The sequence below is a fragment of the Sciurus carolinensis genome, chromosome 2, assembly GCF_902686445.1.
Source record: "Sciurus carolinensis chromosome 2, mSciCar1.2, whole genome shotgun sequence".
Classification (NCBI taxonomy): domain Eukaryota; kingdom Metazoa; phylum Chordata; class Mammalia; order Rodentia; family Sciuridae; genus Sciurus; species Sciurus carolinensis.
This window is the reverse complement of record NC_062214.1, coordinates 44548657-44572621: the sequence shown is the minus strand read 5'-3', so window position 1 is coordinate 44572621 and position 23965 is coordinate 44548657. Positions and strand designations below refer to the sequence as shown.

General features: G+C 40.5%; 1 protein-coding gene across 11 annotated transcripts in view; it reads right to left on the bottom strand.

Annotated features, from left to right (window-relative positions):
- The window catches only part of Rin2 (Ras and Rab interactor 2), a 224005-nt gene that overhangs the window by 69474 nt on the left and 130566 nt on the right, over nt 1-23965 (bottom strand). Inside the window, exon 1 of one of the 11 annotated variants that reach the window (XM_047538238.1) lies at nt 4571-4671. The exons of the other annotated variants lie outside the window; for them this stretch is intronic. The gene's annotated coding sequence lies outside the window, so the exon portion shown is untranslated. Of the gene's footprint in view, nt 1-4570; nt 4672-23965 lie in introns of those variants that run through there. 11 annotated transcript variants of the gene reach the window in all.

Sequence of the window (23965 nt, the reverse complement as noted above, 5' to 3'; positions counted from 1 at the left end):
ATTAATCTCCAGCATGGGTGTGGGAAGTAAAAGGTCATCTTGGATTCCAGTTAGAGATGGTTTGTAAGGGCAAGAGGAGAAATAGAACCACTTAGGAGCAACTGCAGTGATCCAGGCAAGAGATGATATTGTCCTGGGAGCAAGGGAAGCAGTAGGAACAGAAAGAAGGGGAAAATTCAGAAACAACTTGCCGTAGAAATTGATATGACTGGGTGGATTGCATGTGGAGGTGATGGAAAGGAAAGAATCAAGAATGACACCTAAGTTTTTGGTTTGAGAAATCACATAAATGGCAATGCCCTTGACTGACGTGGGGAAGAATGAAGAATGATTAGGCTTGTGGGGAAAATTGAGTAGGACTTTGGGCAAGTTAAATGTTAATTCAGTTGCTTATTATCAAATAAGTCTATTCAGTAGTTTTCGGCATTCAGGATGGTGATATTTATACATTTGGAACTTATTGGCCTATATGTCACTCTGTGACAGGGAGAGATTATCTAAGGATAGAATGTCTGTGGAGAAAGGATCCCAGCAAATAGCTCTGAGTGCACCCAATTTGTAGAGGTCAGAAAAGAGAGAAGTCAGCCAAGCCCTTCATGCTTGATTCATCCCATTGTGTGTGTGACTGGGGTGAGGAATGTGGGTGCAGCTTCCAGAAGCTCTGGGGCCTTGGGAGAGAAAATTATCAGGCGATCCTGTTTCATACCCATCAAATTAACAACAACAAAAAAGTTTGACAATTCCAGGATGTGGGAAAAGAGGATCCTCCTTATGCTGTTGGAGAAATATTATTCATAGATCCACTTTGGAAAACAACTTGTAAATATTTTTAGGGTTAAAGATAATAGAAACCTAGGTAAGCATCTAGAGAAAGTTTTGTGCATGGGAACTTTACAAGGAGAACTTTACAAGAATATTTGCTGCACCATTACTTGTAAAAGCACAAATTATAAGCAGAATACTACATAGTATATAAAATTAACAAACCAGAGGTATATATAGTAACATACAGAGAGATAAAAATTCAAAAAGCACTTGTAAAAGAAAAAAAGGCAAAATGAAAAGCATTACATTGAGTATATAAAGTTTAATACTATGGAAAATTGTGCTAGGTATTATTTACAGATACACACATAGATGTAAAGGCAATCCCAATATGTATAGGGATTATAATCTTAATCCTAGTGGTTAATTCTAGGTAGGCAAAATGGATGGAGATGTTCACAGGTGATATGCTCAGTCACTTGTGAGGTTTTATTTCTTAAAACAGCAAAATAAGATTGTATAATTAAAAAGAACCAATAAAAAAGATTTTATTGAGGTGAGCAATAGGTGTTGCAGTATTATGTGATTTTCTGTATGCTTAAAATATACCATAATCAAAATTACTATGAAAATAAGAAAAAGAGAGTGGATGCATGTGAAAATTGAAGTACAGGGAGGTAATAAAAAGATGGGAACAAGGAAGGGGAGTCTGTGTGCCTCTACTGAAGCCCCACCACACTAAAGGTGGGTCCCCTTCACTTTGTTACAGCTATGCTCTACAGGATAGTCATTCCTGGCCCATTAGGAAGCAGGGAGCACTGCCCAGTTCAGGGGCCATCCATGGCCTCTGGCAAACCTTGTAGAGAGAATTCTCAACCTGGCAGGAAGACAGGTCACTAGGTCATCTTTCCACCCTCCAGTCAACCTATGGCTGCCATACTGATGTGAACAAAAAAATCCCTAATGCCCTTCCCCAAAAGAGGCAGTTGATCCTTTCTAGTTAGACCTTTCCAGCTATAGCCTTCAGATGCAGCTCTTACTGACACCGTTGGCTGCACCTCTAAACCTCCATTTCCCATATGTACTTTCTTTTCTATATCTAGCCATACACAAGAACAAACAATGGGCTTTCACTCAGCACTGGGATAGTAAATCACCACTAATGTCATTTATCTATAGTGCAAGTGACCCTGAGACACAAAGGTGGACAGAGGTTGTACCTAGTTAGATCACTGTGGGACCCTTCCCTACCAGATGAGGGCATTTTTGTTCAGTTCCCTCCATATTTTTCTTCCTGCTTCATTCAATCCTGACTCACCTGTCTAAAAGCATTAGTTAGTATTTGCTAATGGACCAGAATTTAATATTCCAGGGTCATGCCTGCCTCTCAGAATTATGTTAATATACCCATTAGGCCCTCCCAACCAGCAAAAGTTAGCATCACAGAACATCCTTTCCTCTCTGAAATCATTCTCAGGTCCCACTAATTGGATTTCAGGTGTTCCCAGCATCATTCCTTGATAAATTTGTATTTATTTGTATGTTCTTAATTTCTATTGACTTTTACCTTCATCCTTTATACTTGGTTCTTTCTAATTTCATTCTTTGCAGACAAATAGAGATAACTTGTCACCCACCAACAGGGACCAGTTTTAACCTAAGCTTTCCATGTTAAAGCCATTAGCAACTCAGTGTAAGTTATTTATTGAAGTTGGTGCTACTACTTGAAGTTTTTCCAAACCCACTTATCTAAAGACCTCAACACCTGTCAAGAATTCCTTCAAGAAGGGAAAGGAACTGGCAAAGTACATACAAAGCTGGCAAGTAAATCCTGCTTCTCACAGCTCACTTGCTTGGCCACCCAGGAAGTATGTGAACTCCTGGAAAGGTAACCACAGAGACAAGCGGCTATTCTTTGGTGCAGTCAGAGGGTGAGGCAGGGCATCAGGTTGCCAAGGCAAAAGTTAGTGAGATAGTAGTTCTTAGGCCCAGAACCCTGTATGACAGTGTCATTCCCACAAAACCATATGGTAACAAAGGTCTGAACCCAAGATTGACCATGAGCAAGTAGGGAGCACAGTAGACTTTAAGTGATAAAACCCAGGGTACTGGCTGGCTGTTTTTCCCTGTAGGGATGCACACCAAGACTCAAAAAACAAAAGGGTGGTGTGGTTAGGTCTGTGGTATAGCTCAGTGGTAGAGTGCTTGCCTAACATGAGTGAGGGCCTGACTTGATCCCCAGCACTGCAGAAAGTAAAATAAAAAAAAGTAAACTAGATGAGATGCTGGGGGAGAGAAAAGGGTTACTGGTATGGGTGGGGACTGCTCAGGAAGAAACCAGAAGGAAGGGCCTAGCAGTGAAAAGAGTAGAGAAGAAGGCAGGTGTGGTTTGACCTCCCTCATTCTCCTCAGAAACCCAGTGCCCTTAGGCTCCCTAACTTGTCAGCATTCATGCCTAATGAACCATGAGGTATTCAGTGGGTGACTTTGCATGTGAACTGGCATCCAGACCCAGAATGGGAGAATAATTTGGGAAGGAACAGGTTCTTTACCAGTCCTTTGAGGTCACACCCAGGGCTGGGCCTGGACCAGGCTGGGCCTGCCACTCTCCAGTTTAGTGCAGGAGTCTGTACTAATTTGTACCGTCTTATAATCATTCCGGGTAAACTCTCCATATGGCAGGAGAAGCAGCAACCTTGTATAGTTTCAAGGTGGTCTGTACTTTGGTAGTGTGTAGTAATGGTGGTGAGCACACCAGCTTTGGGCTCAGAGAGAACAGCCTTCAAATCCTGTCTCAGCATCCCCTGTGGGCTGGGCCACCTTGGGTGAGTGAAGAACCCTTCCGCCCATCTGGGTGCCCTCATGCTTAAATCTCCAAGGCTGGTGCAGTGGGATGGGGGTGGGGCTGGAGAGTTAAACAGGACAATAAGATTAAAATGCTTTGCAACAGGCACCCAAGTGCTGCCTGATTTCCTTCCTATTTAAATTCTCTCCTAATTTTGGCAATCATTATTATGCAGAAAGTTAACACTAAAAGACATTTAAAACAGTCTCCCAAACTGAAAAAAAAAAAAAAGGCCATTTAATCTCCATCTATAAAAGTCTAGGACTACAAAAGACAGTTTCTGTGGGGTCCCAATCTGCCTGTGTGCCCAAGTCTCTAATCTAGATTTGCCCACTAGGAGTCAATTTTCCTCTAATGGGGAGCAAAGGCATTCTATGAATCCCTGCATGCAGGGAGGGAGGAAGGAAAAGGGAGGGACCCCAAATCTTGTTTTCTTCCTTTTAGGGTTAGATAAAAGGAGAAAATATCTTTGAAAGTCAAGTAAAAATAAAACAAGAAAGTGCTTATAGAGCAAGTTCTGTTACAGTGCTTTTCAAATTCCTGGTTTCACGCAGGAATGTTATCAGTGGTTTGAAAAGGGATGTGTAGCTGATATGATGAAGACTTGAAACCTAGGGTGTGGGAAAAGTTAAGTGCTTGGCTCCCAGCTATGGAATTTCTTCTATGCCCCAAGTGCATCCATTTGGCCTTGGGGTGTGGTGGACTTTTACAATCCTAGAATCAGCACTATGGGATTGGACCTACCTCCAGGACCTGCAAAATCACATGGCCTACACAATTCCTCTACTATCTGCTTTATCATGGTCTGGAGGGTGCATCCCATGCTGGGGGTTTCCCTAAAGACATCTGGAAAACAATGGACTTCTTCCAAACTCTCAAATAACTTTTGCCAACAGGAACTATTATCATGGGAACAAAAAATTAATGGAGGTTTATTCCCCTCCTCTTTTAGCAGAGTACCTTGAGAATGATGCTGGAGCATCTCAGAAGAACATTGCCTTTTAAGTACTTTTTGAGGACTGGGGATGTAGTTCAGTGGCAGAGCACATGCTTAGCATATGTGAGGCCTTGGGTTCAATATCCAATACTGCCAAAAAGATAAAACAAAACAAAAACGAAACCACAACTTTGTGTTACACCAAGGGTGTTTGCATTTATATCTTGAAATTTAATTATAATTATGAACATAAAAGAAGAATATGTTTCCATTTTAAAAAATGAATGACTGCAGTTAAAACTAATCTCCACTGACCATCACTCATATTCGCTTCCATCTTCTCAGAGGTAAACCACTATTGGGTGTATCATTCTTGAGTCGTATCACTGTGCTTTTTCCACCCAATGGAAATACAGATGTATTCTTCTGTATCTTGCTAACTTCAGACAACAAAATATTATGACATTTATCCACATTGATACGTGAAGCCCTAGTTCATCTACTTTAATGGAAATCATTTTCCACCATGGGCACATACCACAATCTTCATTCTATTTCAATAGATACTAGTCATTTTCAATGACTGCTTTCTCCAGCAGTATCGCAGTGAACAAACTTGTGTGTGCTCCCTTGTGCACCACCTGAAACCTCAAATAAAATGTCAAGGCTGATGCATTTAACAGGTTATAAGTGGTGCCACACTGCTGTCCAGGTGGTTGGGTGCTTCTTCTATATTGCCTCTGCCATTTTTGAAAATGTCCATGTCACTCGTTTGATATTATCTGAGTTTTAAACTTTGGCCAATCTGATGAGTACAGGCAATTTTTGTTTTGTATTGTTTTCATTCATTTTTGCCCCATTTATGTTTTTGTTGTCTATTTGTATTTCGTTTTTTGAGGAACTGCCTGCTCATCTATCTGTTGCCCATTTTGAGATTTCTTTGCTTTTCTTGTTAAGTTGTATAAGTTGTGGATATGAATCCATTGTCTCATATATTTCAAATACTTTCTCTCAAACTGTTTTTATGCCTTTTAAATGTCCTAAGCTTTTTAATGATGACAGAATTAAATTTATCAAAAATTTCACTATGACTTTTACTTATTGACCCATGTCCAGGAAGATATTCCTTATCTTGAAGTGATAAACAGTCTCTTTACTTACAACTAAGACTTATATATAGTTTTATTTAAAGATGATAGATCTAGTTATTTGTAAGCCTTTTACTCATCTGGAATTTAATTTTGTGTGTGGTATGAGGTGAGAACTATGAGGTAACTAAAATATGGCTGGAGCTAGGATTCCCAAACCCTAAGCATCTAAGCCCTACATTCTGCCCCAGGTACTTTCTGCAGACCAGGAATGTGCCTAGGGGTCTGCTTTTTTTTTTGGATTTGCACAAAGACTGGGGGTATCCCTATAGGTAGAACTTTGCCCTTAATTTTTTATTCCACATGGAGAGCAAATGAACTAAACAGCATTTAGGCAATAGTTCATCTTAGCCCTGTTGGTTGAAAATATCAACTTAATCAAATTAGAACCTTCTATTTACCAAAAAGCAACATTTACTATCTTTTTATTCCACTTTTTATTTCAGAGTTAAAAAAAACAAAAGAAAAAAGAAACACCTTTCCAATAACACAGTTATGTAGAGAAAATGGTAATCACCCAACCCAATTCCATTCTCTGAGCTAAGTGAAAGTAGTGGTTTGAGGTGAGTAACTTTCCATTTTTAGCTCCAAGTAGTAAATAGTACAATCTTAGGGAAACGAATACAAATGAATAATTTAATCTTCAGAAGCAAAATTTTGACAACATGCCTAGCCTGTTGGAATTCCTTTATCTCTGTTGCTTTGAGCAGTGTGTCTCTGAGTAAACAATTGGACCATTTAAATGTCCTCATCCCTAAATGGAGGGTACAACGAGGCTTCTCATAGTTGTCAGAGTTCACTGAGGTAATGTGGCAAAGCCCTCAGCTGACGTATACTTTTAATGTTTGATGGTGATTTAAGAGGGTTTAACAATTCACATTATCTATACCAGGGACTCGGAGAGGCCACCTTTGCACTGACTCTTCCCTTGGGCTTGCAGATGCCCACCAGCTAACAAAAGGCAGGATAAAACTTGTCATCTGTTCCTTCACTGATATCTGTCCCCTTTATTACCTTAAACTTTGGCTCTGCATGTAGGCATGTCAATCACTCAAGGAGTGTAACACAAGTTTTATTAACCCTAAATTTACCTAAACTATCTCACTCCCCTTCAAGACTGAGGACACCAAGATAAGGGTAACTCTGGTATTTTCAAAATTTTGCAGGAACACCCAACTGTCTGCTTTTACAATGTCCTATTCCAGACCCCTATTCTAGGTGCCACTGCAGGGGAATAGTGGAGCCTTGCAGGGAGATTGCCTCATGGTGAGAATGTCCTCCTAAGCAGGAGTAATCATCTCATGGGAACTGAATTGCCCCCTTCCTGGATCACAGGTCTAATAGATAAACATCTGAGAAGCAAATGGATATTGCCCCCTCAAATGATAACGACTTCTCCAGAACCCCCTCACAGAACTCAACTAAGAATGATCAACCAGGTCACATTTTGATCAAGCCTACTTAATTATGCACACCTCTTACCTCCTGTCCCAATTGTTCCTCTATTTAAACCTAAAGTTCCTGTCAGTGCCTCATTAACAGGGCTGAGATATTTGATCTCAATTTGCCTTCCCAATGTGGTCATATTGATTAAAATTCCCTTCCTGTTTTTCACTGTTACTTTTTCCCTTTTGATTTTTGGGGTGAGTGGCTGAATCTGATTTGTTGGGACTCTTAAAGTCTGACCTGTGACTAAGGACTCTTGATAACATACTCACTGATGACAGAAATGTGAGAGGTCTGGTTTACAAGGGTTCTAGAAGTGTTGGGTGGGACCAAGGTGGCAGAATGTGTTGACAATACCTGCTGGGAACATGAGTCTTTGTGCAGTGTGGATGAGGGAGATCTTCACATCACATGGTCCCCACCTGCACCTTAAATCTACAGGGACATAGGGTCTGAGAAGCATGATACAATAGATAGTCTATTGAAATTAGGGGAGCCCCAGAAAATTAAGTACTCAGTGTTCCTTGTGTGTGACACCACAAGACATTGAACTAGTGTCCGTAGTTTCTAGCCTGTTGGATATTCCTGAGATTGAAACATCAGACTTCACAGTGATCTTGCTTCACTTGTACTTCCACCAAAGGGGACCTCATATACATAGGAAGTATGGTCAAGAGAAGAGAACCTCATCCTACACAGCTGACTCCATATCCTTTGCCAGTGGAGGCACCAGATGGCTAGAATCAGCTTCATCTGATACACAGAGACAAACAAGGAACCCCAAAGTCAGTCTTTGACCAATGACCAGTGGGAGCTGATGACAGAAATGTGAGAGGTCTGGTTTACAAGGGTTCTAGAAGTGTTGGGTGGGACCAAGGTGGCAGAATGTGTTAACAATACCTACTGGGGACATGAGTCCTTGTGCAGGACTCCAACTCCCTCACTCCTCATTGGGACCACTTTGAAGTAAGATGTACAAAATCCTCAAGCTCCGTTTAAGATGGGTAATGTCTCATATCTAAGATGATATTAAAGCCTTAGCTGATCTCTTTCCCCAGATCCAAGGTCCTCTCCACTGTGAGTTTCTCTCGGGAGTATATAAAAAAAAAATCTTCAGCTCTGGTCCTGTTTCCAGGGAATCCGACCTAATACACCCTCCAGCCTACATGTTGACCATTGGAGGTGATGGGTCTGCCTGTGGATTATTCATGGAGCCACAATGGCCCCTCCCTGTATATAAATTCCACACTGCAGGTATGTTGCTTTTTGTCCACTACTATATACCCTGAGCTCAGAGCAGGTTCTAGCACACATTAGTTTTTGAATCCATTGACTACCCTTCCCTCTTCCGCCTTCTTCTTGGTAACTTCCCTGTTCCTTTGCCTTCCAGACAGGGGGTAAATCAGGACATGGAGGAAGCAGAGCTCTGGCCAGTCCATTTTAACCTCAGTTAGACAGGATAGAGAAGTAGCTGAAGTGGTGGCTTCCACTAAAAAGATACTGTTGAAGATTTTCAGTTATTTGCCACCAAAAGACATCTTTGTGGATGCACCCTGAGGATGCAGTAGCTCTCATCTGATCTCAGTGAAGCTTCTAACAAATAATAGAGACCTATGTTGGCTTCACCTTTCTAGCTGCTCCTGACCAATATGGTGGAGGCTGTGAAGGGCTGGGAGTACTATAGCTAGGGATGTGCCATTGATTCAGTGAACTTCCAGCAGCCTAAGCCAGGCTTAGGCTTTTAAAGTAATGTTCAAAATTATCCTGAAGAACACATACTTTCATATAACCTCCAATTTAGTGCTTCCATAGGAAAATAGAAAAACATTTTTTAAAGGGTACATACAGCATCTATAGTTCAATATATGAAAAGTGGAAGCAGCTTTGAGGCTCTATCTTGAAGCAATCATCCTACTGGGGCCTTGATATATTTTGTCAGATGTTGAAGGATCAATTTTGTGTTAAATTAGAAGTCACAGGTAGCACCATATTTCTGCTTTTGGCTTTATATTTTAAGGTTCAGTAATAAGTTATGTAATAGAAACACCAAGAAAAATAACAATTGTTTTTTTTTTTCTGAGAGTTGTCCCTGATGTTTTCTACAGCACTGGTTAGTTTTAGCATTTGTGTTTTAAGCTTGATTTTGCATTTTTGTTTTATATTTTTTAAGAAGTATTGATAGAATATGTATTAAGCATCAGACTGGAGTTATAATAAGGAAGAAAACAAAATCATCATGTGCCCCATCAAATTTGATTTGTAAGACACACCTTTATCCTATATGCCATTGAGAAAAAAAAAAAAAAAAAAGCTGCCAATTTTACATCCAATGGACTCTGGAAAAAGGATTTGAGATGATAAATTATGAAAATCTTGAATTGAAATGCATTGATCAATGCCTTCATGGGGCTCAAGTTGAAGAGGCCCATGGTTGTACGGAATGAATGTAAGTGGCTTGTTTGGTTGCTGTTAGTGACAAGCATGCTGAGTGGGGACTAGCATTCTGGAATTTACAAAATAGGGCTGGCAAGATGACCAACGGGCATTCCAATTCAGCTCGCCTTTCCAGGTGTGACCAGGGCTCTCCACTGGCATTTGGCTGAAAATCTGATAAGAGTAGATTCCTGCACAGTGGGAAGCACCTCTTCCCCAGCGTCTTAGGAAAACAAGTCCGCAGTCCATTGGAATAAGAAATGAGAACTGAAAGCTGACTATAGTGCCCTGTTAGCCTGCCAGCTTTCAGAGAAACTCCTTTGGAGAGTAGCTTGGGTAGGTTCAACAGACAAGGTAGATCAAACTTGTCCTTTCACAGATCATCAGTTCAGCCACCAGAGATTGTTCCTACCATTAAGACAATTATGCCAAGTTTGGAATAAAATAAATAAATAAATAAATAAATCTCATTTAAAATTACAGTCGGGCACTAACAAGACTATTTAAGGTTCATCCAGGATATCATTTTGTTTGAGTCTTAGTTGGATTAAGATCCATTCTCTATAAAGTCAATAAAGTCAAATGCTAACTTGTGGAAGATTGATAAGCCACAAATGATATTTGTTTAATAGGATACAGAACCCCAAAGGTTTTGGTTTCATTACCCAATTTTGTGCTAGGCTAAACTGTATGAGATTTCATTGTTTGCAGGTCAAAAAGTTGAATGTTGGCAATATCCAGATTAGCTATAAAAAGCTGGTTCACAGTAGATGTTAAAGCAGGGTCAGGAGGCTAATCTTTTACCCACTGATGGTATTAACCAGTTTCTGCCATCTGGAACCAGCTTTAATATGCCACTGATGGTCTCATTAATGAGTCAAAACCAATCTTTGACACACACTATCTGTCTGTTTTGTGCTGCTATAACAGAATATCCAATATTGCATAATTTATTTAGAGCAGATATTTATTTCTGATAGTTCTGGCAGAAGATGGAAAGTCAAGAGACATGCATACAAGAGAGAGAAAGCAGCCAAACATCCTTATATCAGGAACCCAATCCCCTGATTATGAATACATCAGGTTTGTCCTACTGACCCAATCACTTCTTAAAGGTCACCTCTCAACATAGTTGCATTGAGAATTAACTTTCCAACATATAAACTTTGGAGTGACACACTTAAACCACAGCACTCCATTTGTATTTACATGAGAGTAACTTTTCTCATTTTTGAAAATTACGCCTAAAGTTTGGGGTTGTCCATTTTAAGAGGTTTGCTAACTCTGGGAACTTGGTCTTGGCAGGGAGCATTGCTTAACTCCTCTGTACTTTGGTTTCCTCAAGCATTAAATACATCAATGAGTTTCTAATACCTCTTCTGGCTCAAACTTTGGTGCCCCCCAGCTGTCCTGCTCTGCCTTTCCTGAATGCTATAGTGTGGATATAGTAATCATATTCACTTCCCTTTTTCCACCTTCTTACAGACAGCTGACCTCATTGGGCTTTCTACAAGCACTAATGGGAAAAGAATGACTCACCCTTTCTGGAAGGCAATCTGAATGTATATGTCAACATTTTAAGTATGAAAACTATTCAATGCAATGTTTGTAACTGTAGGAATTGACCTAAAGAAATAGTCAGACATGTAGAGGAATGTTCTTGGCAGCACCATTTATAATACTGAACAATGAATAAAGAACTTAATGTTTAACACCTGTGGACTGAGTAAATAAAGCATGGTTCAGCAATATCATGGAATACTATGCATCCTATAAATGGTGATTCTGGTATATATTTTTGAGATGTATAATCTATAGTCATATGTTATATATCCATGTATCAATACAATAATATGTTAAGCAGAAAAAACAAGTCACAAAACAGTATGCAGTCTATGAACCCACTTATGTAATGTACATAGATGCATTTATATATGAATTTTTGTAGAATCACATAGAGCAAAAATCTGGGTGCATCAGTTTCAGGATGTTCACTCCCTGGGCTCATTTCTTGTAGAGCAATTAGAGGGGGGGCAATATGGGTGATAGGTTTTTTTTTTTTTTTTTCTTCTTTGTTTCTCTCCAGCAAATCTTTCTTTTTTTCCCCATGGTGGAATTAATAGAAAGCCTGAAGTTAATAACAGAGGAATTAGATCACTTTTCTTTAGAACTCCTGGACTTAGTGGTTTAATACTCAGGTGACAGGAGTTTAATTTTGCTGTAAGAAGTGCGAGCAATTCACTGGCACAGGCCTTGAAAAACACAGGAAAAAAAAGAAAAAAAGATGTGTATCAATGAACATGGCTAAGTAACTGTCAATTATCATGTTCTTTGCTCCCTGTTCCCCTCCTTCCCTGAAGCTAGGGCTTTGCTATTCAGAACTGTGCTCAGCTGTACTCCAGCCCATTTTTCTTGTTTTCACTTGACAAATCTGCTTAGTTATATACCAGGGTTGACTTCAATATGGAATCAGTTACTCTTCTTTCCAAAACATTAGTTATGTGGTTTTTTTTTTTTTTTTTTTCCTAGTTAAAAAAAAACTGGGTAAATGCTGAGCTATAAAACTCCTTGTATCTCACCGCTTTTATACAACCCACTCCAAAGACCTACTAATTTCAAATACACCAAGAGTTGAGGTCTGTATGCAATGTAGCATTTCCCCAAATGTTTTTCACCCAGAACTAGTAGTGTAGAACTTAAATAGGTGTGATTTAAATAAAAGGTTACTGCTCTTATAATGCTGGAGACATCCCATGGAACCAACTAGATTAAACACCTGGTTAGACAAAGTTACTGTGAACTCCACAGAACCTTCTAGACTGGCAGTGTACTTGTGTAGGTCTCCAGGGAAGGGGTGGAGTAGGCAGGATTCCCCAGACCTACTGACTGGAGGACACTGCACTGATGATCATTTCTGGGAAGAATTGCTCCACAGAAATTTTTAAAGAAATGTTAACATAAAGCACTGTCCCTACAGACAATAACTTCTGTATTTAGAATTTTGGTTTTAACTAAAATACAAAAGAAAACTGAAAAGAATGGAGTAAGAGTTCAAAGGGGGAGGAACTGAGAGAGGGCATAAATCTGCAACTTGCAACATCAAGATGCAAATTTTGAAATAGGACAAGAATGATTTTTTTTCTGTAAATTGAGAATGATAAGGTCTTCAGAACACATATATGTGGTTTAGAGAAGGAAGAGGCTGAGAGACTATGAAAAGGGAATTTGAATTGTAAGCCAATGTGAAGATGAACATTTTCAGTCTTGTGAAGATGATTAGTAATTTTGTGGTGGAGTCATGAACCACTGAGATTTGAAATTTACTGAAACTCAAATGGTTTGTTCTTCACCCCCACCCCTGCTTATCATTTCAGATAAGACATATGTAACAGGTACTATGAGTGTCCTGCCCACAGCCCTCAGAAGTCACTTCCCTCAGGCTTAGATGGCTTTCTACCACAAGCACCTAGAAGTCTCTGCCCAAGGATTCAGGACGTTCTGTGCCTGGGACTGCCCTGTGCCAGAGGTAGGCTGGGGAATTAATACCCTAGGGCAGCCCTCAGCCAAAGACAAGTGGGAGTTAGTGCATAAATACCTAGCTTCCTCACCTTTAGAAGGAAATCTCACACAGTCTTCAAGGGGTTCCCAGTGGGAATGAACCTGGTATTGGCTGCCTTTCCTTCCTGCCTCATTTTCCTATTCCCCTACCTAAGATTCCTATGATCATGTCCCAAACAGTTTACAGTTGTCCAATAGTATCTACAGGTGTTTGGTTCCAGGACTCCTCTTGCATAACAAATTCTATGGATGGTTAAGTTCCTTATATAAAATAGCATAGCATTCACATATAACCTATGCACATCCTCCTGTATACTGCAAATCATATGTAGATTACTTATGCAAAACAATGTTAATCCTTGTGATCCTAATACAGTGTCAGTGCAATGGAGAGTTGCTACACTGTATTGTTTCAGAAATAAGGACAAGCAAAAAAGACCTCTGCACTTTCAATACAGATGCAAACCCTCACCTCCGCCAATCCCCCTGAATATTTTGAATCTGTGGCTGGCTGAATCTGTGGATGTGAAATTCAAGGATTCAGAGAGAAATGTATACCACATTTTCTTTATGCTTCCATGCACTGACATGTAGGTTGATTCCATATCTTGGTTATTACAAATAATGCTGCAGTGAACATGGAAGAGCAGAAAACTCTTCGGCATACAGAATTTGTGTCCTTTGGATACATACTCAGGAGTAGGACTGAAAGATCTTTGACCAAAAATCATAAAGCACTTATGAAAGAAATTGAAGTCTATACAAATAAATGAAAAGACATTTCACATTTATAGATTACAAGAATATTGTTAAGATGTTCATTTTCCCCATAGTTATCTAAATATTCAATGCAATTGCTATCAAAATGCTAGGTCATTGCTAATGACATTCTTCATAGAAATAGAAAGAAGAATCCTAAAATTCATATGGAACCATAAAAAAAAACATTGAAAAGCCCAAAGAAAACTTGTGCAAAAAGAACAATGCTGCAAGCATCACACAGTCTGTCCTCAGAATATACTACAAAGTTATGGTACTCAAAATAACATGCTTTGATATTAAAACAGACATGTGGACTGACAGAACAGAACAGACAGCCCAGACATAAACACTCACACTTATAGTCAACTGATTTTTAACAAAGGTGCCCAAAACACACATTTTTAGTACTCTTGGAGTAAAGACAGTGCTTCAATAAATGATCCTGGGAAAACTGAATATTCACATGCAGAATGAGCCTAGACTTCTATATCTAACCATAGACAAAAATCAACTCAAAATGTAAGATCCCAAACTACCCAACTACTGCAAGAAAACAGGAGAAACATTCTAAAACATTAGTCTGAGCAAGTATTTTTTTTTGATAAGACTCCAAAAGCATGAATAAGAAAAGCAAAAATAGAAAAATGAGATTACAAAAGTTAAAAAGTTTCTGCACAGAAAAACCATCAACAGAGTGAAAAGAGCCCATAGAATAGGAGAAAAACATTTGTGCTGGGCATGGTGGTACATGCCTGATAATCCCAGTAACTTGAGAGGCTGAGGCAGGAGGATTGCAAGGTCAAGGCCAGCTTCAGCAACTAGTGAGACTCTATGTCAAAATAAAATATAAAACGGGCTAGGGATAAGACTCAGTGGTTAAGTGCCCCTGGGTTCAATCCCTGCTACAAAAGAAAAAAAAAGAAAGAAAGAAAATATTTGCAAGCTCTAAATATGACAAGGTGTTGATATTCAGAACATATAAGGAACTAAAACAACTCAATAGCCAGATAACAAATAACTGTATTAAAAACACAAACAAGGGATCCAAATAAACATTTCTCAAAAGACCTGCAAATGGTCAACAGATACATGAAAAAAAGTTCAAGACCATTAATCATCAAAGAAACACAAATCAAAGCCTCAGTGATAAATTATCTCACCTCAGTTAGAAGAGCTGTTATCAAAAAGACAAAAAAATAACAAATGTGGTGTGAATGTGGAGAAAGGGGAACTCTCATACACTGTTGTTAGAGATGTCAATGTGTGCAGCCATTGTGGAAGAGTACAGAGGTACTTCAAAAACTTAGCCATTCTGATTACTGAATTGATGGTACTGTTATTTAAGCTGCTCCACACTCCCAGCTAGCAAACACTGGGAGCTGCATTTTGCAAGAGTGGCTAAAATTCACCTTCTGCCTTATCATGGATCCACCACAACACACATGCATGTGCACCCTGTGGGTGCATGGGCCTTCATTAGAGGGGTAAAAATACTCTTATTTGGGCTGAGAGAACTGAATTATATTCTTTAAAAACAGAATGCAACCCATGAAATGAAGAGCAGCATTACTTACAGTAACCAAGTGATAAAGCATCCATTGGTGAATAAATAGGTAAAGAAGAAGTAAACACATCCATATGATGGTTATAGTAGTCACATTAACAGAAATAGAAAGCAGAATGCTGGTTACCAGGAACTAAAGAAGGGGAAATGGAGAATTATTGTTTAATGGGTATAGTTTCAGTTCTATAAGATGTAAAAGCTCTAGAGATGGAATGCCAATGGTTGCACAATAATTTGAATAAACAGTGTCACAGAACTGTACATTTAAAAATGATTCAAATGGCAAATTTTATGTTATGTATGTTTTACAAGCCAAAAAAAAAAAAAAAAAAAAAAAGAACAACAATAACAACAAAAACAGACAACATAGAGTTAGCAAATAGAAAGAGATTATTGTTGTTTTGTTTTGGTACTGGATATTGAATAGAAGTTTTTGTTTGTTTTGTTTGCAAATACAATTGGTAAGACCCTTCTTCTGCAAAAATAATTTATAATAACCCAGGACCAGCATTTAAATTCTGGGCTCCCGGAAGGTGACAGTTATCTGAAGCAAAGACCAAAAAGGCCCTAAAAATGAAGAGGAATAATCTCTTTAGCATTTTCACTGTTTCCCTATACATGGAATGGGGCTATCCCTTGTACACTCAGATGGGGCCTCTTGATGCTGGGGACAAGGTGCAGCCCTCTCGGCTGTGCCTCTCCCACATTTGGTATCTTCTATTTCCTGGTGATGCCAAACACTCAGGATGGAGAAGAAGGGCCTGCTGTTCATGCAACAGGATGATTAGGATAGCCTACAAATGAAGCCAAGAATTTTTCTAATGTGAACAGGCCTCCTGGAATCAAGTGACTGGGCTGAGATATGAGATACTCCAGGAGGGAGCAGCAGATCCTAGGTCAGGTCCCAGGGCCATGATAGCTGGTTGAACCTCGCACTTCTTTCCCTGTACCTATGAGCAATTCCTGAAAGCTGTAGCCCTGTTCTGGGTCACAGTGTTTTGTTTCAGATGAGAAATTTGTTTGTGGTCAGATGATTTTTGTCTGGGTCAAGTTGACACATACTTGAGGAAGATTCCTGGAGTTAGGACTGAGCTTTAGAATCTGTTTCCAATGTTCAGCTTAATTCAATCACAAAGCACATGCAGTGGGCACTCAGAAATAGGTGCAAGAAGCCACAGGAATCCAACTCATGTCCACAGCAGCATCATTCACAATAGACAAAAGGTGGAAGCAACCCCATGGATGGAAGCCTTCATCAGAGGAGTAAAAAAAAATGTGGCATAATGCCTACAATGGAATAACATTCATCCTTAAAGAGGAAATTCTGACATGCTACAACAGGGCTATGAAGCAAAAGATGAATTAAATGGGAGCCCCTGGGGCCCTTCAATCAAAGTCAGTCATCCCATGCTGCATGGTTCCAAGGCTTTGGCTGTACATTGGGGCTCAACCATTCTAAGAACCAAAGGATTCCTTTTTTTGATCTCACATAGAAGCACCACTTAAAAACCAGGACTAGGTATGTTGACTTTGTGAAAATTCATCAAGCTGGATACCAATGGGAGTACTTTTTATATATATGTGATGCTTCAACAAAAAATTAAATACATAATAAAATCAAATGAATAGAACAGATTGCTTTGGAGACTAAAGAATCACAAACCTAAACGCAGTGAGTGAGACTCAGTGGGCATCCAGGATGTGGGGAAAAGAAATAGCTTAAGGACATTACTGGGACAATTCACAAATTCTGAAGATTTATAGGTTAGAGAAGAGTACTACATCAATCTTTGATTTCAGTTTTGCTCATATAGTGTGCTTATGTAAGAGAAGGTCCTTGTTTCTAGAATTTGGAGGCACACAGATGGGGTTCATAAAATATACTACTGCATATATATAATTCCACAGAGAAATAATTATTCCAGGTATATACACCTATAATCCCAGTGACTCAGGAGGCTGAGTCAGCAGAAGGATTACAAGTTCAAGGCCACCCTAGGCAATTTAGGGAGGCCCTGTCTCAAAATAAAAAAATAATAAAGGGCTGGGGATGTAGCTCAGTGGTATACCATTGATGTGCTCAGTCCCTAGCACCAGAAATAGTTATATATTTATATATTTACATATTTGTACAATTGTGTGTGCATGTGTGTGTATAGAGAATGAGAGAGTAAATGGGACAAATGTAAACAATTGGTGAATCTGGAACAAAGGCAAAGGGTATACAGAATTTCTTCGTACCATTCTTGCAACTTTTCTGCAAGTTTGAAATTATGTTAATAAACACCACCCTCCACCTCTTCCAGGGAATAAAAACCATGTCAAAAATGTACCCAGGAACAAAAACCAAGCTTCTGGGAACCACTTTCCCAATTTCTCCTAGTACAGCTCCAAAACTCACTTTGCACATTCTTACTGTTGGGAACTCTTGCCTTCAGAATGTTCAGTCAGTTCTGTTCCTTGCCCTCAAAATCTGGAACAGGAGCAGGCGGAAGTATGGCCAGCTGCCCTGGGAGCCACACCTCTTCCTGCACAAACTGCTGGTCTCTGAGGCATGGCCACATCAGGGCCTCTGTGCACAATGACCACACCCAGCACAGCACACCAGAGCTCCTACTTAGTGTCCCAAAGGAACACATGCTCAGGGTCCACCAGTCTGCTTGCCCCAAGCACAGGGCAACTTCGCTTCCTGATGAGCCCTGGAACCCTATAGCTCTGGACTGTAGTTTGCTCTGTTTACTTCTTCCTGTGGGACATGTGCATTGAGACTGTAACCTCCCTGAGCCTCAATTTCCTCATCTGTAAAAGGGCTGATGATAGCTGGGCATGATGGCACACACCTGTAATTCCAGCTACCCAGGAGGCTGAGGTAGGAGGATCCCAAGTTCAAGGCTGGCTTCAGCAACTTAGTGAGGCCCTGTCTTAAAATTTAAAAATAAATAAATTAATTAAAAAGTGTGTGTTGGGAATGTAGCTTAATGGTAGAGCAGTCCTAGATTCAATCCCAAGTACCATAAAAAATTAAATAAAAAGGGATTATTCAAGTAAAAAAGGTTAGGGATGTAACTCAGTAGTAGACTATTTTGGGGTTCAATCCCCAGTACAGCAAAAAGGAAAAGAAAAATAGATGATGTAACCTGTAACTAGTGTGAGGAGGGTGCCCCCGATGGCAGTGGGTGCAGTGGCTGGCTGGGTGTGTGCAGGACACCAACACACAGGAGCAAATATGCACAAAAATATTTGATGAACTTGCCCAGCACTTGCCTGTCAAAGGTTTCAGAAAGTAATGACTTCAATTTCAGCATATTGTTAACTTCAGGGTCACTTGAAGAATAAAGATTATTTTTGGTTGCACATAAGTAGAAGTGGTGGATCAAGACTTTTCAGTGTTTGGGAAACTCTGAAAGCATCTGATGTGGTCCTAGGGGTAGGGCAAGAAAGGACATGTAGGCATGCATCTCCAGGGTGGGGGAGACAGAAGAGGGCATCTAAATCAGGCTGCTCTGGTGACAGGTGTGTTTTATGTCCCTCAGTAGATTAATACCCAAATCTTAAGGGCAGGCTTGGTGTCCCCTGTGTGCATTTTTTTCCATAGCTTATGCCCGAAGTTCAGCCCCTTCCAAATATTCAGCAAACAGCCACAAATCTTGGAAAGGAACGGAAGGTGGTCCTCCAACTTCTGCTGCCTGGAAGTAATTTTTGCCTCTCTAGCTTGATTCTGAAAAACTTAGGAAATAAATAATGACATATTTAGGTTGCCTGAATTTTTGGAACCCCTCATTAACCTGCATGCTGGGAATGAGAAATTCTGTACATAGCTTTTTTTTTTTTTTTTTTTAAATCAGATGATTCTTTTTTCCCTCTTCTTTGCCACCCAAACAGATGCTTCTCTGAAGAGTCTGGTCAGCAGAACATGATGCTTCTCTAAAGAGTCTGGTCAGCTCTTGAAGCCACAGTACTGTACACAAAAAAGGCAGCAAATGAACCTAAGCTGTCCTAACTTTAGGGGCATCTCGGAAGTTCAATGTCACAGGCATCAGGAAGGGGAAGAAATACCTTTTGTTAATGAACTTCAGTCAACAGCAGCTATGCTACCCTTTATGTTCTCTGTAGCAGTCTGTCAACTTGTCTAATACCTCACCGTGGCACCATAGGACAGTGACTTTTATCAATCCCACCTTACAGATGGAGAAACTGAGGCTCTGAGTTTGTCCAAAGTCATGCAGCTGCTAATGGTGCAACAGGGATTGGCAGCAAGGCTTCTTGCACTTATGAATCCATGTCCTTTCTTACCAGTATTTCCTGAGGCAGGGCACACATGTCTTTACTGCACTAAAAGTAGTATTGGGTTTTTTAGCATTTGAAAACCCAGTGTGTGGGTTCCTGGACTGCCCCTGTGGTTGCCCTGGGGACAAACTCCCAGTTTCATCTCAGAACCTGGGGTTTCCCCAAACCCACTCCCACCCTCTTCTTTTTGGAGCTCAGTCTTCCTGCATCTCTATATCCTCCTCAACTCCTTGGCATTTCCTTCCCTCTGGTGATAAGAGTAGTATGAGGTGTTCCAGTTAAAGGCTTGTCCGGAAGCCTGGGATAACAGCTGCAATGAAAGTTTCTCCTTGTGAAAGCCCTGGGCAGCTCCCTAGCTGCCTTATCTAGAGCTGCCCCTCATCTCCTTTAGGACTAGCTCTTTCTCAGGAAGGCTGGACAGTCACTGCAGCATATGTCAGAGTTCATTGTGCATGTCATATGTCAGAGGCCACACTCGAGTGGCATACAGGACACACTCAGCCATGCTTTGTCCAACTTGCCTCACATGGGCTTGCCCTGTCTTTCATGGTTAAGACCATTTTAACATTTCATTATATTTCATGCCAAAATCAGGAAATATACATAAAAATCCAGATTTCTAGCCTCTTACAAATGATGACATTCATCCTTCATGGTGACACTGTTCTCTTTATATTTTTATTTTTGAAGCAAATATTTTTTAGTTTTTTAATGATGATTTAAATTATACAGAATAATGGGTTTCATTGTGGTGCATTCTTCCATGAGAATAACACATTTTGATCATATTCACTCCCCATTAACCTTCCTTCCCTCTTCCCTTGATTCCCTTCTGTTTCCTAATAGCCTCCCTGCTACTTTTGTGCCTTTTTCTTTTTCCGAGATTATTTTCCCCCTGCGATGCTGTGAATTGAAACCGGAGTCTTGCACATGCTAGGCAAGCACTGGACCACTGGACCACACCCTCCACCCCAGGACTATCTTAAAAAATAGACAAATGGCAAGAATTTTCAATCCTTTTTCCTCTTTTGCCCTCCAGGTGGGAAGATAGGAGCTCTGAGTTGTTTTGGCCCCAGTTCTGTGTTCAGATTCAGAATCAGTGGCAGAGAAGAAACTCAGAAAGCTAAAGATACCAGCCAGGCCAAGGTGATCTCAGTAAAAACCAAAAAGGTGGGCAGGAAGGACAGAGGGGCCATTCCCGGAGAGAGATGCAAGGCACATGAAGAACCATATATATAAGAAGACTGGCAAGTCAATTTCAAGATTTCACATTGTTGCAGGGTGGGACTCCGGTTCTGGCATCCTTTGAGAGACGCAAGGGAAAATCTAGCCTGCATTTCCATTTTCTTGGTTGATGAACTGAAAACAAGTTGCTAAAGCCAGGTGAACTTTACAAAGGTGACACACAGATGGGATGATGTCATTCTCCTCCTCAAAACCCTTGAGGGTTTCCAATTGCCACTAGGAATGGAATCCTAATGCCTCACCCTGCTGGCAAGACTGGTCCCTGCTTCCCTTTTTGGCTCATTTTATGCCAGTCTCCCTGGCCCACCTTCCATTACACTTGCCACCTTGTTCCTCTTTCAGTGTCATACACTGCTCAGGTAGCTCCCTTGCTTAGGAAGACTTTGTGTTGCTCTCTCTCCTACACAATTCAGCTTAAATGTTGCCTCCTCCCCATCCCTTGAGCCCAGCTTTCTCCAACTGTGACCAGGTTCCACCACCACTGCACACCCAGTTCTCAGGGCTAGCCTTTCCATAGAGGTGCTTATTCAATGTTAGGTGCTTATTTGATATTAGGTGAATAAATGAATCATATATATAAAATGTGTACAAATGAATATTGCATATTTTTCTTTCATTCAGCATTTTTATTGCACACCTACTATTACAGGCCAGGTTAGGGTAAGACATAATCTTGGTAAGACATAATCTCTGTCTTCAGGAAGCTTGCAGGATAGTGCTAAATATGTGATCATACTTTCATTTCCTTTATTTCTGGAAGCTCTGATGAAGATAGAGAGAAATCTTAGGAAAGGGTTATTTCTTAATTTACAGTACACTTTAGGATCTCTTGATCTAGCACTATAAAAACGTGGGACAGAATCATTCTTAGTGGAGGTTGTCCTGTGCATTGTAGGAAGCTGGGCAGCATCTCTGACCTCTGCCCACTAGTGGCAACAAGAAATATTTCCAGAGAACCAGTGCCCTAGACTAAACCAGCTCTCCTGGAACAGAACCCCAAGTGACCTGCCCCTTCAAGACTGAAACCAGCCCAGAAATCTGGAAGTAGAATGAGAAAATGAGAAATACCCCTGGCATAAACAAAGCACACAGAATATAAACACAGGATTTTTCAAGGTCACTAATGGAACAGGTCTGAAACAAGGCAAAAACCAAGGCACTCCCACCACAAATATGAGCAAATGGTCCCTTTTCAGTACTGAGGGTTGAATCCAGGGGTGCTTAACAACTGAGACACATCCCCAGCCTTTGAAATATTTTATTTAGAGACAGGGTCTCACTGAGTTACTTAGGGCCTTGCTAAGTTGCTGCTGAGGCTGGCTTTGAATTCAATACAGGCATGTGCCACTTGCCTGGTTGTCCATTACTTCTTTACCAATGACGCCTCCAACTAGCTTTTCCTTCCTTCCTTCCTTCCTTCCCTCCCTCCCTCCCTCCCTCCCTCCCTCCCTCCCTCCTTCCTTCCTTCCTTCCTTCCTTCCTTCCTTCCTTCCTTCCCTTCTTTCTTTCTTTTCCTTCCTTCCTTCCTTCCTTTCTTTCTTTCTTTCTTTCTTTCTTTCTTTCTTTCTTTCATTTTTTTTTTCTTTTTTGTGGGATTGGGGATTGAACTCTGGGATGCTCTATCACTGAGTTACGTCAACAGCCCTTTTTATTTATTTTGAGGCAGGATCTCTCCTAGTTGTCAGGGCTGGCCTCAAATTTGCAAATCTCTTGCCTCAACCTCCCAAGTCACTGGGGTTACAGGTGTGTTTCTCAATGCCTGGCTTCTTCCAGCTCTATTTCTCCAACCTTTAAAAGAAAAGAGCCACCCAATCACCAAATTGCTCATGCTTCCTGACAATACCCAAGCCCTCCTTTAGAGTTAGCAGATAAAATACAGAATGCTCAGTGAGATTTGAATTTTAGATAAATAAGAAAAAAATTGGAGTGTATGTATATCTTAAATATTGTCTATGATGTATTTACACTAAATTTGAAATTTAAATGTAATTGTGTCCGATTTATTTTGCTAAATCTGCAATTCTACCTTCCTTAGAATTAGCTAGCATATGCCCAAATCCTATAAAAAGCCTCTCCAAGGTCCCTCTTACTGAGAAGGCTGGACATTTTGGGGATCTGTGTCCTTCCTAGCTGTAGCAAGCTGGTACCCTCAACACTGATGAAGGATGAGTTCTGGTGATCTTTGAGAAGAATGGTTTCTGCCAGATGCAGTGGAGCACACCTAGAACCCCAGTGACTTGGGAGGCTGAGGCAGCAGGATTGCAAGTTTGAGGCCAGCCTCAGCAAGGAAAGGGAGACTTGTCTCAAAAAAAAAAAAAAAAAAGGGCAGCAGGGCTCAGGATATGACCCAGAGGTAAAGTGCCCCTGGGTTCAAACTCTAATACCAAAAAAGAGAGAGAAAGAGAAGAATGGTTCCACTTTGGAGGAAACAGCAGATGTCCACGACAGTTGTGGGTTACCATCAGAGGACAGGGTTGGGCCACAGGAGCAGTGGGAAACTGAAGGGAGGCTCAATTTACAAGTGTCCAAACTAGCAATCACACCCTGGGAAGTGGTGAGTGGAGGGGTGTCCATATCTCACCTCCGAGCTGGCCCAGGCAGAGTCAGCCTTTTGAGGCTGCATGGAGAGTCAGCTGAACTTCCTTCCAAGTCTAAGTACAGCCACTGTGAATCCACCACTCAGTTTGCAAACCGTGTGACCCTGGGAAAGCTACTAAATGTCTCCATGCCTCAGTTTTCTGATTGGCAAAATGGGGATAATGATGATGTGAGGATTAAAAAAGAATATGGTTTTAAGGAGCTCAGAAAAATGCCCGAACCAGTGTTTATTAGGTTAAATATGAAAAGCAATTGAACAAGGAGGAAGGCTGGGCTCCGCAAACCCTGTGGCACCAACACAGCAGATTTATTTCACTTTAAATGCAAACTGTTCAGCAAACAACCCAAAGCTTCTGTTTGTTCATTTTTTCCTCTGG